Source organism: Mytilus trossulus, chromosome 8, assembly GCF_036588685.1.
Source record: "Mytilus trossulus isolate FHL-02 chromosome 8, PNRI_Mtr1.1.1.hap1, whole genome shotgun sequence".
Lineage (NCBI taxonomy): Eukaryota > Metazoa > Mollusca > Bivalvia > Mytilida > Mytilidae > Mytilus > Mytilus trossulus.
In genome coordinates, this window is record NC_086380.1 from 15013132 (window position 1) to 15025041 (window position 11910).

General features: G+C 35.1%; 1 long non-coding RNA gene across 1 annotated transcript in view; it reads right to left on the minus strand.

Moving 5' to 3' along the window:
* LOC134728349 (uncharacterized) overlaps positions 1–11910 on the minus strand; it is a 450627-nt gene that overhangs the window by 190289 nt on the left and 248428 nt on the right. The window lies entirely within an intron of this gene.

Consider the following 11910-nt stretch of genomic DNA (forward strand, 5'->3'; position numbering starts at 1 on the left):
TTGATATAAAAAAAATCTGAAAATAAGCTGTTAAAGTGGAGAAATCAGCCTTATAAAGTATCTCTATATTTGTGTCCGCCATATTGGGATGATCTAAATTGCAGTTTCGATCATCACGTTGATGCCAGTGACGTTTGTGTTCGATGATGACTATAACAGGATTCAAATAACATAGAGAATAAATGTTATATCTTGTGGCTGAGAAAACGCCAAAGTAAAAACTCACCGAACAAAATGATTGAAAAAGACACTACAAACAATCTGTACATATTTTGTTTCCGAGTAGATTCTAGAACACGATTAAAGCCAACTATGATTTTTTTATAATCTTTTACAAGGTGAGGTCATGCGCTCTGAAAATATTTTTTTTTCTTTTGGACAGAAAAATATCAGTTATATACACAATCCGGTAAAACTGGCATATTTTGACAGACTTACAATGACATTTCTTTGGCACAACTTTTCAGAATTTTGGGTCATAAATGCTGTTTAACTTTGTACTTATTTGGCTTTATAACTATTTTGATCTGAGTGTCACTGATGAGTCTTATGTAGACGAAATACGCTGTAACGAAGTAAGTTCTTTGGGAATTGTCAGGTGGCCAATGTCATACAAAACCAAATTAAAATATAAATTTAATTAACAAAACAAAATAAAGTAAATTCAACAAAAAATGTAATATGAAATGAGAACACAAATGTAACTAAATAAACACACACGGAACAAAACAAAATGTCATGAAATAAACATAAATCAAACAAATTTCGGCCTGCACACTTTCCGCACACTGCCCGGATACGTTCCTCGTTGTACGTACTGTAGATGTAAATGATGAACTGGGTTGTTCCCCTTTAAATTTCTCTTTATAATTAAACGGACGAATTAACTAATTTTCACATATATTTGGTTGCTTCTAAATTGATTGAAGAGAACACTAAATTTGTATGAATAAATATAATGCTGAATAACAAACTATAACTGCTTTAAACTGCATAAATACTGCACGGACTTCTCGATTTCTCAACTAAAAATGTATATAATTTTACGGACTTTTTGCTCCAAATAAATAGAAACGGACTATAAATTTATCACCGCCTCCATGCGTTGTAACTCCAACCAATATATCACCGAGTTGTTATCATTTTTAACCCCGACACCATTAATTCATCGACACCATTATCTCCGACCAGTCGACAATTAGCAACGTGCCAACGCACACTAAAACCGGGCCTAAAAACCCCTGCAAAATAATAATTGAACCCAAAAATTACTTACGTTATCTATAAATATGAATAATATGGCAATTATCCGTACATTTGGACCGCGAGCAAGAAATATCATCTCGACAGCAAATTGACCTCAATGTACCATAAAATATAAGTAAAATAACTTACCTGAGTGTTGTTTCACTTAGCCTTTGGACATCCATGTCCTGTCCTGACAATTATAATGTCCAAATTGCTATCTAAACCACAAACCCAACTGCACAAACGTGTGCTACTCTCAATGATCATGTGCCGACTGATTTGAGACTCACCTGTTAAATTTCAATAGGTGCGTAATCACGTGATAAACAAGGTCTGCTTGACTAGATTACCGGTGTTAGTGAAAATAAGAGATAACATAAAATATAGTCCTAGGTGTAAAATAAATCATATAAATAATTAACTGAAGTTTGTTACAAACGTCCCTTTCCAGGAGACTAAAGAACATTTAGTCCGACCAGAAACAACAAACTTCAAAATCTAATCTGAAATTAAGCTATATCAGTAAAAAAAAAACAAATATGTACACATCAAACATAAAAAATTCAGTCCTGTAACACTAAAATAAAACCAAAATTAACACAATAACGCTGTAATAACGTCACACTCAGGGGTTATCTAAATATCGCCACATCTAGACAAAACATCTGCAACAATGTTTGTCTTGCCTGCAATGTAAAAAACTGTATAATTAAATTCCTGAAGTATCAAACTCCAACGGAGTAACCGTTGGTTACTGGTTTTCATCCTCTGTAACCACTGTAAAGGAGCATGATCAGTATTAATAGCAAACTCTTTACCCTCTAGATAGTTTCTCAAAGTTTTAACCGCCCACACTATGGCAAAGCACTCCTTTTCTACCACTGCGTAGTTGCATTCCGCTCCAGAGAGTTTCTTGCTGATAAACATAATTGGACGCCTTCCGTCATCAAATTCTTGCTCTAGTACAGCACCTAGACCCTTACCGGACGCATCAGTCTGCAAAATAAACTTTTTAGAAAAATCTGGACTCCGTAATACAGAGTCACTACAAATACATTCTTTAAGCTTGTCAAAAGATTTTTGTGTTGTGTCTGACCATTCAACTTTATTTGGTTCGTTTTTCTTTGTAAGGTCAGTCAAAGGTACGGATATGTCGGAGAACTGTGGTATAAACTTCCTGTAGAAACCTATCAGACCGAGAAATGATCTCACCTGTTTCTTCGTGACAGGCACTGGAAATTCATGTATAGCAGATACCTTGTCCTGAACAGGCTTAATCTTGCCACCGCCGGCAATATGTCCTAAAAACTCAAGCTCATCGTAGCCAAATAAACACTTACTCGGTTTTGCAACGAGGTTTGCCTGTCTCAGTGAATCGAATACTGCCCTTAAATGCTCAATATGGTACTCCCATGTATCGCTAAATATACCAATATCATCAATGAACGAGTCAGCAAATTCCTCGTATCCTGCCAGAACTTTATCCATCATACGAACAAAAGTAGCACCTGAGTTCATCATACCAAATGGAGTAACAGTAAACTGATAATGTCCGAACGGCGTTATAAATGCGCTCTTCTGTCGGCTATCTTTATCAAGTGGTACCTGCCAATAGCCCTTAGTTAAATCAAGTTTACTGATATATCGTGCTCTGCTGACTTTATTCAGTACCTCATCCATGCGTGGCATAAAAATCGGGTCAAAGATAGTCTGTTTGTTCAAGGAACGATAATCGGCACAAAATCTAAGTGTGTTGTCTTTTTTCTTGATCAGTACTATCGGAGCTGCATACGGACTGTCAGACGGCTCAACTATACCTGCAGCTAACATATTGTCAATCTCTTCTCTGACCTTATCTCTAAGTGCGTATGGTAGTGGGTACGGACGTTGGTAAATCGGTTCATCTGTTTTTGTAACTACTCTATGTTCTATAATATTTGTTACCTTAGGTACGTCACTAAAGATGTCTTCATATTCTGATAGTAATTCTTTAAGCTGCTGTTTTTCGACAGTTGTCAATTCTGGTGAGATCGTAACGTCATCTACATTTTCTTTGCTTTTCAACACTGGAGTTATATCTGTAGTCATCTCACTATCATCTGTGCCTTCATCTGTGTTAAGACCTGAAATTACATTTAAGCACGCAGCAATATCTGTTGTGACATTATTATCAAGATCATTATCTACCCGCTCATGCCATAACTTCAACATATTTACATGAAATACTTTGTCTTTTCCTCTAACCTTGACCTTATAGTCAACAGGACTAACTTTATCAGTCACTATAAATGGTCCTTTCCAACTCGCTAACAGCTTTGATGTATGTGTAGGCAATAATATAAGCACCTTTTGACCAACTTCAATCTTTCTGTCTCTAGCTTTTCTATCATAATAAAACTTCTGTCTTTGTTTCGCTTTTGTTTCATTTTCAATGGCGTACTCAGCCATTGTTCTCAACTTTTCTCTAGTGTCTAATAAATAACTCAACACAGAGTTTTGACATGTACTAGGCTCTTCCCACTCTTCTTTAAGTACTGCTAGAGGTCCTCTAATGTGCCTGCCATATAACAATTCAAACGGTGAGAAACCAGTACTCTCATTTGGTACCTCCCGATATGCAAATAATAAGTAGGGGATATATGCATCCCATGTTTTTGGTGTCTGTCGTGCATATGCCTTCAACATTTTCTTCAGTACACCGTTAAACTTTTCACAGAGTCCATTACACATAGCATGATAAGGACTAGTGCGTAACTTACTTATCTTTAATAGTCTACATACCTCAACCATCAGCTCTGACATAAAGTTACTGCCTTGGTCTGTCAACAGCTCCCTGGGTATGCCAACTCTAGAAAATAAACTTATAAGAGCATTAGCGACTGTAGAAGCTTCTTGGTCTTTTAAAGGAATTGCTTCTGGATATTTAGTGGAATAATCGACGCAAACAAGTACATAACGGTTTTTGTCATCAGTCATAGGCAAAGGGCCAACAAAATCAATAGCAATGCGCTGAAATGGCTCATCCATAGGTGGTATGCTAATCAATGGAGCACGTGGTACTCTACCCTTCGATGTACCTATCTGACAATCTGGACAAGACCTACAGTATTCGGCAATATCATTAAATATACCTGGCCAGAAAAAGTGCTGCATGATTCTGTCTCTTGTTTTCTTATTCCCAAGGTGACCTGCCAACGGAATATCATGTCCCAACGAAAGAACTGTTCCTCTCAACTTGCTTGGTAATACAATTTGCTGAATAACTTCACCACTTGGCTTAGTATACACTCTATATAGTAAATCTGAATTATATATAAAATAAGATGCTGGGTTATCATGCACATCACTTACATAAGATTTTACCTTATCCAAAGTCTCATCTGTCTTCTGTAACTCAATCAACTGCTTCCTATCACAAATCTTAAAATCATGGCATACGTCTGAAAAATCTATAGAATGAGATATAGGTATATCGCTACTACGCTGAACATTCGTCTGATCAATCATAATATCTGCTTCATCCTGCTTCTTCTTTCGAGATCGAGTCTCAACTGCATGACATGGGACTGAGTCACCTGAAACAAAAATATCTTCTCCACTAGTCACTGATAAACCATCGACACTATGTGGTACTGATGTGTTCACATAGTTTCCAACAATCAGATCTGCAAACGGTGTATCTAAGATCAATGCAATAATATCACCTGAAATATAAGGAGTAGAAATATTAATACATACTTCTGGACACTGCTTCACTGAACCATCTGCTAAACATATGTCTCTAGTCTGACCTGTAAGACAATCTGGGTTAGTAAACCTAATATGAACAAATACAGTAGAACAACCTGTATCTCTCAAAACTGAGATTTTATCACTATCGATCTTACCTTCTACTATATCAAGTCCATGTACCTGTACCTTGTCGCCATTACATGAAACACCAGGCAACTTAACAGTCACACCACTAATATAATCATCTACTCTATACTCCTGTCTACTCTGTATGCACAAACCAAACTTACCTGGCTTAAAATTATCCTCCTTTGACCGGTTCGTCCTTGTAGGACAGTGCGTAGCTATATGACCAATGTTCTTACAAATAAAACAAGTCCTAGTGTCAGGTTGTCTTTCTTTTGATTGGTTATATCTACCTTGTTGTTTAGATTGGTCGGTGTCAATTCTCCCAACTGATTTAGAACTTACCTGTTCATCTTTATGTGCTTGCTGAAAAGCCTCAGCTTTGTCTACCAACTCATCAATTGTTTTCGGTTTCTGTTCCTTGATCCAAAGTTTGAGCTCTTTATTACAACTTACCATTAACTGTTCTCTAGTAACTAAATCAACAAATCTATCAAAATCAGTGCCTATCAACTCACGCTCCAACCAATGTCTAAGAAAACCTACTAGTCTGACTGAAAATTCCTTAAATGACTCATCCGAAGACTGGCGTTCACTTCTGAACTTCTCCCTGTATGCCTCGGCAGTAAGCTCGTATCTACATAAAATAGCAGATTTAATTTTATCATAATTTTTACTGTCCTCTTCAGACAATCTAGAAAATGCCTCTAAAGCTTTCCCACAAAGTAAAGGGACTAATCTAAGGGCCCACTCAGACTTGGGTATTTTATGCAAAACCACCAATTTCTCAAAGGACCTTAAAAATACATCTGGGTCTTCACCTTCCTTAAATTTAGGAAGTTTCGACTTCAAACTTGAATGTGTCTGTGGTGGTGCAACACCTTGAGCCATTTCTTTCTCTCTAAGCTCTAACTCTTTTAAACGTACCTCTTTTTCCATCTCTATCTTTCTCATCTCTCTCTCTTCCATCCTAGCTTCTCTCTCAGTAGACTGCATGTTTTTCAACATTTCTAAACATGTCTCCAAAGTTTCACCCTTCTCTAACATCTCCGGAACCCAAGCGGGTAATACACTTCCTGCCATACTGTACAATACAAATAATAATAAAATGATAATGTAAACAAATAATAAAACATAAAAGTTCAAACAAAATATATAACAGAAAAAAAATCCCTGTTGTCTATCTGACAATATTTTCTAATATAACAATTGGCACAGTGACAATCCCACCGCTGCCACCATTGTAACGAAGTAAGTTCTTTGGGAATTGTCAGGTGGCCAATGTCATACAAAACCAAATTAAAATATAAATTTAATTAACAAAACAAAATAAAGTAAATTCAACAAAAAATGTAATATGAAATGAGAACACAAATGTAACTAAATAAACACACACGGAACAAAACAAAATGTCATGAAATAAACATAAATCAAACAAATTTCGGCCTGCACACTTTCCGCACACTGCCCGGATACGTTCCTCGTTGTACGTACTGTAGATGTAAATGATGAACTGGGTTGTTCCCCTTTAAATTTCTCTTTATAATTAAACGGACGAATTAACTAATTTTCACATATATTTGGTTGCTTCTAAATTGATTGAAGAGAACACTAAATTTGTATGAATAAATATAATGCTGAATAACAAACTATAACTGCTTTAAACTGCATAAATACTGCACGGACTTCTCGATTTCTCAACTAAAAATGTATATAATTTTACGGACTTTTTGCTCCAAATAAATAGAAACGGACTATAAATTTATCACCGCCTCCATGCGTTGTAACTCCAACCAATATATCACCGAGTTGTTATCATTTTTAACCCCGACACCATTAATTCATCGACACCATTATCTCCGACCAGTCGACAATTAGCAACGTGCCAACGCACACTAAAACCGGGCCTAAAAACCCCTGCAAAATAATAATTGAACCCAAAAATTACTTACGTTATCTATAAATATGAATAATATGGCAATTATCCGTACATTTGGACCGCGAGCAAGAAATATCATCTCGACAGCAAATTGACCTCAATGTACCATAAAATATAAGTAAAATAACTTACCTGAGTGTTGTTTCACTTAGCCTTTGGACATCCATGTCCTGTCCTGACAATTATAATGTCCAAATTGCTATCTAAACCACAAACCCAACTGCACAAACGTGTGCTACTCTCAATGATCATGTGCCGACTGATTTGAGACTCACCTGTTAAATTTCAATAGGTGCGTAATCACGTGATAAACAAGGTCTGCTTGACTAGATTACCGGTGTTAGTGAAAATAAGAGATAACATAAAATATAGTCCTAGGTGTAAAATAAATCATATAAATAATTAACTGAAGTTTGTTACATACGCGTATGGCGTATTAAATTATAATTCTGGTACATTTGATAACTATTTACACTATTGGGTCGATGCCACTGCTGGTGGACGTTTCATCTCCGGGGGTATCACCATCCAAGTAGTCAGCACTTCGAAAACTTAGGATTTACTTATCCAGGGAAAACATTAACGTAGCCGTATTTGGCACAATAGATAGGTGGAGGCTTTATACCTGTAAAAGTAAGAACAAACATCTTTTTTTTGCGACCGTATGTCATTATTTTAAACATCCAGTTTAATTGAGGACTGGAGCTATCATGTCAGTAAGTGTTAGTAGTCCTTTGTTAATGTATGTATCATTGTCATTTAGTTTACATTCTTCTGTTATCATTTTAACATCGAACTCGCACTTTCTGTAAACTGAGTTTTACTTTGCGTTATATTATGTTGTGTTTTTCCTCTACATTACCTAGGGGTATTGATGGAGGGTTGAGATCTCATAAAACATATTTAATCCCGCCGCATTTTTGCGCTTGTCCCAATTCAGGAGCCTATGACGTCCATTATCACTAAATCAGTTCAGACTTTTGCATTTGGGTCAAGCTTTAGCACGCCTCCAGGTGCGTGATTTTCTAGCTTTGTTCAAGACCCATTGGTGGACTTCTGCTGTTGTCTGCTGTTTAGTTCGGGTTGTTTATGCTTTGACCCATTCCCCATTTCAATTCTCAATTTGATTAAAATTGAGCCGTCAATTCAACAGTGGTATACCGTTGTTTAAATGTCATAAATCGATTGAGAGAAAACAAATCCGGGTTACAAATTAAAACCGAGGGACACTTATCAAATATTTTAATCGAATGAGATAAAACTAAAACCTTAATGTGAGTACAGTTATTGAAGCCTTTTCGTGACCCTGTAATTGGTGCAAACAGAAGAGTCGACAAAAATTTAATTAGATTTTAATTAATATTCTTTATTCGAAACGTGTTTCCACAGTGGTCATTTACAATAAACATTTTTAATTAGATATGACAATATAATCAACAAATATGAGATATTGTACAACATTCAATGTGACAGATATATTATAATAGACATATGCAAATAATATTAATATTAATACAACATTATAAGTACTCTTGAATGCTTTGCCAGCAGTGTATCACGGGTTTACATCAGCACAATTATCATTTAAGATTTATAAGGTTAAGATAAATAAAAGGGACGACGCTTATGTATGTACTATGTTGATAGCTTCAAAAGTATTCTTCCTCGTGTCAAAACCAGATGATCAAGTAAATCATCTTAACAAAACCAAAGAAAAAAAATGAACTTACTTAAAACAGTACACGGGTGTCCCATCTGTAAAATCTTTTTCTATGTTCAGTGAACTGAGAAAATAGAGTAAAAACTATAATTTGGCATAAAAATTAGAAGGATCATATCACAGGGAACATGTGTACTAATTATATAAGTTTCAAATTGATTGAACTTCAACTTCTTTAAAAACTACCTCGACCAAAACATTTAATCTGAAGCGGGACAGACGGACGAACGGACAGACGGACGGACGCACAGACCAGAAAACATGCCAAATCTATTATTATAAAGAATAATAACAAGATCATTTACAGATATAGGGCTGAACAATCACACTAACCAATCGAATACTTATCATTTAAAAGAGAACGTTTTTTTATTTGTAGTCTTAGGTTAAATTCCTGCTGTGTTTATTTTATTGTCTTTAGTGTTTGCATGATCAGTGTATTTGGTTGGATACGATTTTTATTATCATTTACATTAATTTATAAGATGTTACACAAACAAATAAACGAACATCACATACAATAAAAAAAATGTACAATCTGTTAGATCATGGTTTATGTCCATCTTCTGGCAGTTTTCTTGTATTCCTGATTTCCAGTTTAGTTATCTGTCCGATGTTATCTACATCTATCCAGTTCATTTCTAATATCTTTTATTTCAGAAATCACCTTTATTCGTTCAATGGTCTGCAATATTAACATGTGTGTTAAAGAATTACATAAACATACTATCTGAGTTATTAAATGCCAGATTGAAGTATCGTAAGCAAACCTTGAAATCATTTTTGTCATCGAGACGGCACTCTTTAGATTTTTGCATACAACAACTTTTAAATTGATTTTAGATACCATAAGAAATTTTGTGCATGCTTTATAACGCTGAACACTGAAATATAATTATCTTTGTCCTACATTATAACTTGCAATATAAAAACGGGTGTGTTTTTCATTGTTATGCTAAAATATACGGTTTTTATGTCAAGTGTACTTTTTTAGCTCACCTGGCCCGAAGGGCCAAGTGAGCTTTTCCCATCACTTTGCGTCCGTCGTCCGTCGTCCGTCGTCTGTCGTCGTCCTTCGTCGTCCGTCGTCGTCCGTCGTCGTTAACTTTTACAAAAATCTTCTCCTCTGAAACTACTGGGCCAAATCAAACCAAACTTGGCCACAATCATTATTGGGGTATCTAGTTTAAAAAATGTGTGGCGTGACCCGGTCATCCAACCAAGATGGCCGCCACGGCTAAAAATAGAACATAGGGGTAAAATGCAGTTTTTGGCTTATAACTCAAAAACCAAAGCATTTAGAGGAAATCTGACATGGGGTAAAAATGTTTATCAGGTCAAGATCCATCTGCCCTGAAATTTTCAGATGAATCGGTTAACCTGTTGTTGGGTTGCTGCCCCTGAATTGGTAATTTTAAAGAAATTTTGCCGTTTTTGGTTATTATCTTGAATACTATTATAGATAGAGATAAACTGTAAACAGCAATAATGTTCAGCAAAGTAAGATCTACAAATAAGTCAACATGACCTAAATGGTCAATTGACCCCTTAAGGAGTTATTGCCCTTTATAGTCAATTTTTAACAATTTTCATTAATTCGGTAAATTTATGTAAATTTTTACCAAATATTTTTCTCTGTTACTAATGGGCAAGGTTCATTATAGATATAATTGTAAGAAGCAAGAACGTTCAGAAAAGTAAGAACTTCCAACACATCACCATCACCAAAATACAATTTTGTCATGAATCCATTTGTGTCCTTTAATATGCACATTGACCAAGGTGAGCGACACAGGCTCTTTAGAGCCTCTAGTTTGTTAGTGTTCTCTTATTCTCATTACAATGAATAAAAAGATTATTATTTAATATAGTGTATATCCAACTTAATTAAATGAGTTAAATTATCTGAAAAAACAAATATTGCATATCATCAATTTGCTTTAATCGCTAGTTTCATCGATGTGGGGAAAAAAATATACCGAAATTCAATTTCAGGATTGGAAAAAACAAGACATCTTGAACGTAACGTACAGTGTTTGAAGTGCACTTCGAATTTTATTCTCGTGGCAGAAATAAACCAATTAAAAGTATTACACTTTGAGTAAAAACAGGCATTTGAATTGAACATTATACATGTTTAAAGGACTTCTAAGCCTCTTTTTTTTTTTAAAGTAGAACTGACACCAAAGACTTTACGATAACACTATATATGGGACAAAAATATCGCCACTTATAATATTTAAAATTACCTTTCCATCCATGACGACAACTAAAGTATCCAAAAAACTGGTTGCCAAAGTGTCAAAAAACGATGATGTAATTATGCTTTTCCAGCTTCAAGTTGTGAGACCAGACGAATACTCGCCCGAATGGTAAGTTTCCTCGTTGCTAACAGTTCTCGAAGAGTTGTGTGCTTCATCTGAAGCATCTTGTAATTGTTGATAAATACTGAGGACATGAACATTTCATCAGATGCAGCTGAAATAGTATACTACGTTTAATCTATACGTTACTTTACATACATATACATAAATAAAAAAGATGTTACACAAACAAATATACGAACAACACATAATATCAAAAAATGTACACTCTGTTAGATCATGGTTTATGTCCATCTTCTGGCAGTTTTCTTGTATTCCTGATTACCAGTTTAGTTATCTGTCCGATGTTATCTACATCCTGGGTAGTATCCAGTTCATTTCTAATATTCTTTATTTTAGAAATCACCTTTATTCGTTCGATGGTCTACAATATAAACATGTTTGTTTAAGAATTACATAATCATATTATCTGAGTTGTATAAGATACAATATTAAAAAATGCCAGATTGAAGTATAGTAAGCAAATCTTGAAATCTAGAACAGTTCTGTACAATATAATGCGATCAACGGACCAAGGTAAAAGTGACTTGGTTTTGCCATTATCATCCCGATCATTTTTGTCATCGAGACGGCACTCTTTACATTTGTGCATAAAACAAATTTTTAAATTGTTATCAAATGAACGACTATTTTTAAGAAATGACTTTGATATGTTTCCGTCTATGAAAAGATAACCTAAGAAATGTTGTGCATATTGTATAACGGTGAACACTGAAATATGATTATCTTTGTGCTACAGTATAACTTGCAATATAAAACGG